This window comes from Falco rusticolus, chromosome 5 (assembly GCF_015220075.1).
Source record: "Falco rusticolus isolate bFalRus1 chromosome 5, bFalRus1.pri, whole genome shotgun sequence".
In the NCBI taxonomy this organism is placed as follows: Eukaryota; Metazoa; Chordata; class Aves; order Falconiformes; family Falconidae; genus Falco; species Falco rusticolus.
Genome location: NC_051191.1, coordinates 67,227,612 through 67,233,746, shown reverse-complemented (window position 1 = coordinate 67,233,746; position 6,135 = coordinate 67,227,612). Strand labels below are relative to the sequence as shown.

Here is a 6,135-nt window from a genome sequence, read left to right as displayed (position 1 = left end):
AAGGAATCAAGGTCCCTCTTTAGAATGCACATTCCTTTTAATGTTGCTAAATGTTACATTATCTCCTGTCTTTCTCATGAAATTAAGCTTTGACCACTTAATTGATTAATTCTAGAGAGCAAAAGCTACACAGAGACATTTTCTTCAGTCAGTCAGGTTTTTGTTTGAACTGACAGTTGTTCAGTCCTTTGTAAATACTGCAGTAAAATGAAAAAATGAAATATGAGGTTGATTCTCTAAATCTTATCTTACTAGTTCTACTGAATTACATGGAGATTTTCCGATGGGACAGGTTTGTGTAATCTGACCTTGCATAAGCTACACAGAAAAAAAGCGGGGGGGAGGGAGGGAAATGGAATAATGTTAAATCTAAACTCATAGTCCAACTAGAAGGTTTTTCTGCAATGTCAGAGATCAAATACCGTCAAGAAAACAGAAAACATGAGCAAACAGGATACATTTCAGCTAAGGCTACAATATACCATTTATCTGATGAGCAGCTGTTTTAAAATATTTATATGTCAACCTAGCTATACTCCACTGAAGAGAAAAAAAACCCAAACCAACATAGAAAGAATCTGAAGTATTTGTCCTTACCACATCTCAGCTCTATACGTTTCATTTATAGAACAAGATATTTTCCCTGTGCTTCTGATGTTGTGATATCCCTATGAATTAACAACTCAACAGCCCCAAGACGACAGAGGGAATTCACCTTGTTGCAGATTTCAGTTTAAAGAATGTAGGTAGGACTGCAGACCATACCACCGGGCTTTTAGGTGCAGGACTAAGGATGAAGACAGCAGAGGACTCCTCTTGGCTTTACTCAAAGAGAGCCCACTTTGCTTACAGGCCCTCGGTGGTGTCCTGTTTCACCTTGAAAGTGTGGCTTGTTTAGTCTGTTGTGTAACAGGGGTAAGCAGATGCTGACTTCTCAGGGAAAATAAGGGCAGGACAAATCAATAAAGCATCTGGCCTGATGTGCTACATGCCATATAACCTCATACAGCTTGGAACATGAGTTTAAGAAAAACCTATCTCCAGAAATGCCTCTGGTACCACTGTGAAGATCGTGAAAGGTAGAGAATTTGTCTAATTCCTTGACATTTTGTCACTATAGTTAATCTCTGTCATTGTTGACAACTTGAAATATTTTTCTCAGTTGAATTTATCCTTTTTGCTTTCCAGCCATGAGTATTTGTGCTGTTCTCCAGTAGGGTAAAGAGCTCCTTAGTCCTAAAGCTTTTCTCTCCTTGAAGGTGACTGGGCAGATCACCTGATGGTATTATTTTTAGCAAGCTAAATGGACTGGACTCAACTCTAAATAATGCAGTTTTTTAAAACTTAAGTCTTTTGGGTTTTTTTTTCTTGCTTTTGAGATAATCCTTCAGACTTGATGATACACAGTGTGGTCCAACTACAGGCAGGCCAAATATTTGCTGAAGAGGTCGCTGCTCAGATGCATTCCTGTCTCTTGTTGATCATTATTTATGGGGTCAGGCTTCTGCTTGGGTTAACCTTTGCCTTCAAATCTGCTTACAGACAGGATCCCTTGTGCTCAGACATGCTGACTTGTGGTAAATATTTCTGTGTTCTATTTTGGTGACTGAAAGAATTTCAAGGAGCAAATGAAGAGACAAAAAGGATCCTGTGACACAAAACCAACAGAACTTGCTCCAGACTCTTCCTTGAGGAGCATAGCAGAATTGCTTCAGACAGCTGCCACCATCCACATTGCTGCAACTGGCTCCATACGGTAGAACCTCTGCCTACAGAGCCTCTGGCAAAGGGCACAAAAGACCACTCTGTTTTGGGACACTCAGATGTAAAGACCAGGAGGTAGGTCATGGTGGCAGATCACAGGTCTAGTTTTTGTGTTGCATGCATCAGCTTAACAGAAGGTTAAGATCTGGGTGCAAGCCATTCTGTCCTGTGAATTTCTTCACAACTGATGGGATTGTGGCAATGGTTGAAGCCAATCTAGTGACAAGGCAAGCAGTTGAAACAGAGTGTTTAATTTGGCTGGAGAGAAATTCCCCGCTGATGAGCTAGCTAGCTTTTTTGCTCATCTCATAAGTAAAAGAAATCTAGCAGACCTTTTCAGATAGTGAGCGGAAGTATTTTCTCAAACACTACACTCATTTATAAAAGAGGGAAATGAGAAAAATTCCCAAAAGCTCACAGCAGCACTGCTTCTCCTCTCCATCCCGTGCAGAGATGACGGTTCAGTTACTCCTTCCCTCTGCAGCACTCCGCAGTGCTCACCTTGGGAAGGTGGAGAGAGAAATAGCAAAGGATAAGAGGGTCTTGCCCCTGGAGGAAGGAAGGGCTTAGAAGCCAGAAGCAGTAACAGTGGCTGGATGGTGGGGAGAGACAACCAGTGTGTGTTGGGAAGCATGATACCTAGGGAGACTGGTGAGAATTGACCGGGGGCAGGGAACGGAGGATGCTAGGCTATTTGTCGCTGGTGTGGGCAGAATGGAGGCAGGGGGAAGGCTGATGTTTGTTTTGCAGGCAAGACTGAGACGGAAGTTGTGGAATAAAAGTGAATGTGTAGAAGGAGGCAGAAAGTGTGAGGGCAGGAGGTATCTGAAGTGCTTCTCAGTAAACTGAAGACAATGCATGAGTATTTGTTATAAAGACACACTGACTATGGTCAAAAGGAAGACTCAGAACTTGAAAGTTAGGTTGAGGTCCACTGCGTAAGATTTTAAGAGCATATAAATAACAAAAATCAGCTGCCTAGGAAAGAGAATTACAGTAAGAGCAGCACAAAGTGATACTTTCCCAAAATATGCTTCCAACCAGACTTCCTGAGCCAGAGATGATACCCTTGCATTAAAAAAAAGAACCCTCAGTAGTGTTCTGTCACTTTGTCTGGTCTCATCTTGAACTTGTCTGCATTTTTAACATTCGTATCATCCTGTAGCAGGGAGCAACAGATCTTTGCTCCAGCTGTACTTACCTAACACTCTTTCTGTGCAGAACTGAGCATGTACAAGGCCAGCATCACAAACCTGACTGAGGGTTCAAGGACACATCAGAAACAGAATTCTGTCTCCAAAGATGTCACTGTGCAGGAGCACATAGATACCTGGGACCTGGTCAAAAGACAACATGCATCTTTCCATTGACTGTCCTAGTTTCAGATCTGAATCTTAAAGGACCCAGAGCTATTTGCTGATGTCTTAAGTTACGATTTGTTTAAAAGCTTCCCATCTGTTCAGGTTTGTACTCTTGTTCAGGTTTGTACTCTGTTTCATAGACATTTAAATTACTGCTGGATGGATGTGGTAGAATGATGATTTTGGAAACATTCTCATTGGTTTTTAATTTCTTATGTGCTGTGTTTTTACAGGGATCAGCACAAAAAGGCAAAACACAACGAACTGTGACAGAATATATAAACCAGCATGAACTGCCTACAGATAAATGAAAACTGTCCAAAATAATAGAGACCGGTGTGAATCATGACCAATAAGCATATTTGTAATAATAAACATGTCATCTGTGTCAGATAAATATTTCACAAATATTTATTAAGATAACAAACAGATGATTAATACAGAGACATCCCAAATTCAGATCATGTCTCTCAGTTCTAGTAGATATGTATTATCAGCCAAATCTGCCAAAATAAATCTGGCGCTCTCACAGAGGTCATCATACCTCACAAATTAAAAAAAGAAAAAAAAGGGGGGAAGAAAATAAAGGAGAGTACAAAGAAGAAGAGAGAAGGCAAGCATTTTTTTTCCCTTTCTACTAGTATGACATAGTTTAGAGAGATCAGGCTGCATTAGTGCTACTAAAGATGATATAAGCATGATGGTGATAAGAAAAAACTGAAGGCACAGTTGAGGGAGAGGCTTCCCCTGGTAGCTGCATTTCTGACCCCAATCCTATAAGCTGCTCCAGGCAAGCAGGTGCAAGAGGCCTCATTTTGAAATCAGTGGGTTCAAGCCAAGCAGAAAAATCTGTATAGCTGGAACATCAGCCTGCAGTTGCCATTTACCTCCTTTTGCCAGTCTTTCAGATGTAGATAACACTTTGTTGGTATGGCATGAGTTTTGGTGTGCTGAAAAAATGTGACAGAGTATTTATTCTTCAACTCTGGTGGTTGCAGAATGAAGCCAGTCATTTTTAAAAGTGAACCAAAGTTAAATTTCAGGATGAGCTAAATAAAAAGAGTTGTTTCTTAGTGCAAACCCATACTAGTGCATTGTGCAGGTGATGGATGTACAGTCCTGAGCTTCTGGAAACAGAGAGGCTGAGGTTGTAGCAGCAGTGGGAATTCTTCCGTAACGTACATTCTGTATGTTTCACAGCATAGATTTCAGGATATAAATATTATTACAACAAACTGAAAAAACAGGCCTATAAAATACTGAATGTGACCGAGACAGTATTGGTTCTGAAACTAATTTTTTGTATTTCCTTCCCTTCTATGAAAGTAATGGTGCATACCCAATGCCAAGATCCTGCTGCCTATATTCAAAGAGGGACAGGAGGCACTCATAATGTGACAGTCTGCCTGTCCTGGCTTGGTCTTCAAAGAGGAGTAGGAGCAAAAACTATCTCATCACTGATAGTGCTGGTTGAGATAAACCCAGGGAGCTATTGTGATGGGGCCCAAAGTGGAGATGTTCTGGCAAGTGCTGGCATTTTTACCACCCAACATGCTAGTTAACCCTCTTCATCATTACTGGTACTTCCAGCGGTGTCACTGCTGCTTCGGCTGAACTGGTAGGTAGCCCTGATTGGAACCTGTCCTGCTTAAACAGCTATGCTACAGCTAGCGAACTGTTCAGTGAGCTCCTGAAAGATTAAAACCCTCTCTTACGGGTAAGAGTCAAGCTAAGCAGAGCTAAATGCAAGGGTTCACTACATGCTTTCAGAGAGTAAAACTCACAGTGACTTTAGTGGCAGCTGAGATTTCACCCTGCATGACATCTATATTGCTTTTCTAGTGGTTCTGAGGTAGTGGTGAATATGAAGTACTTTGCAGTGACAGAGACAGGGTAGAGTATTGTACCACAGTTTGCATGGCTATAGGGAATAAAGCCCAAAATAAAATCAAGAACTCTCAACTGGAAATACCAGCCAGCATAAGAGGCAGTTGCTGCCCTTATTCCCTACTGGAGCTAGTGCCATCACTGCCAGGCCAGTGTGAATTTTAAGGAATATTCTTGTAGGTGGTTTTATATTTTCGTTTGCCTTCTGATAAGTCCTACTTACTCATTTTGACATACCCCCCAAAAATCCTTCTCTTCCTTTATGTTTATATATTTGGATCCTTTCAGATATTCTTTCCCACCCACAGCAAGTTTTTTTGTGAAGGTCCTGAATCCTTTGAGTCTTTTCCTTACAAGCCAGCTTCTTGCTCCTAATGCTGTTTGACTTACCTGTCCTGGCCATCTCTGTGCTTAGCCTACTTCCCTGCATGCCAGAAAGGTCAAGTCTCTAAGTCCCCTGCACTGTACACGGATGCATCCACAACCACCCGCTTTAAAGGCAGGAGTACCCCAAGGCTTTGCAGGCAGAGGGCACCTGTGCTGTCTCACCATTCAGTGCAGGATGCAGCTTATCTTTAGCAATCCAGCTCAGCATCTCTGCCTGGCAGCAAAATACTTGGACAAATGTAGATAGAGAGGCCCCCTCGAACAAACAAGGGATTTCTGGGCTCAACCCTGGTTCTCTGCATTCAATGGGAAATTCAAGGACATATTCATGATCCGTACAGATCTGAGAACACACCTTTCATTGCTGATTGAAGTTCAGCCTGAGCTGAGAGGTTAGGAACTTGGCTGTGTTCCTGTCTTCTTTCCTGATGAAAATTCTTGGTTCCGGCTCATGTTAATGGATATGCTCACTTACTACTGAAGGCCGTGTTGAAATGGATGTAGTGAATTGTCATAAATTGTTTGTTTGCCAAAATAAATATCCTGTCAATGCAAAATAATCTGTGAATTTGAGGTGCACTCACTGAATATTTTGGACATTTAAAACAATGAGGACAATATTATAGAAATGATAAAATGCTTCTTTTCAATGTATTTTCAAACAAATTGTTTAGGTGCCCTAGATGAAGTCGTAAGGTGATGGGGACACAGGTGAATCCTACACCATCACTGAGCT

At 41.5% G+C, this 6,135-nt stretch overlaps 1 long non-coding RNA gene across 2 annotated transcripts; it reads left to right on the top strand.

Moving 5' to 3' along the window:
- Nucleotides 1-1,005: 1,005 nt before the first annotated feature.
- LOC119149455 lies at nt 1,006-5,935 on the top strand. Of its 2 annotated transcripts, XR_005104693.1 has the most exons (4): nt 1,006-1,079; nt 1,614-1,839; nt 2,986-3,227; nt 3,359-5,935. It is a non-coding gene; the product is annotated as an uncharacterized LOC119149455 (long non-coding RNA). The 2 variants fall into 2 exon arrangements; XR_005104692.1 differs by having other exon boundaries at nt 2,986-5,935.
- Nucleotides 5,936-6,135: the final 200 nt, after the last annotated feature.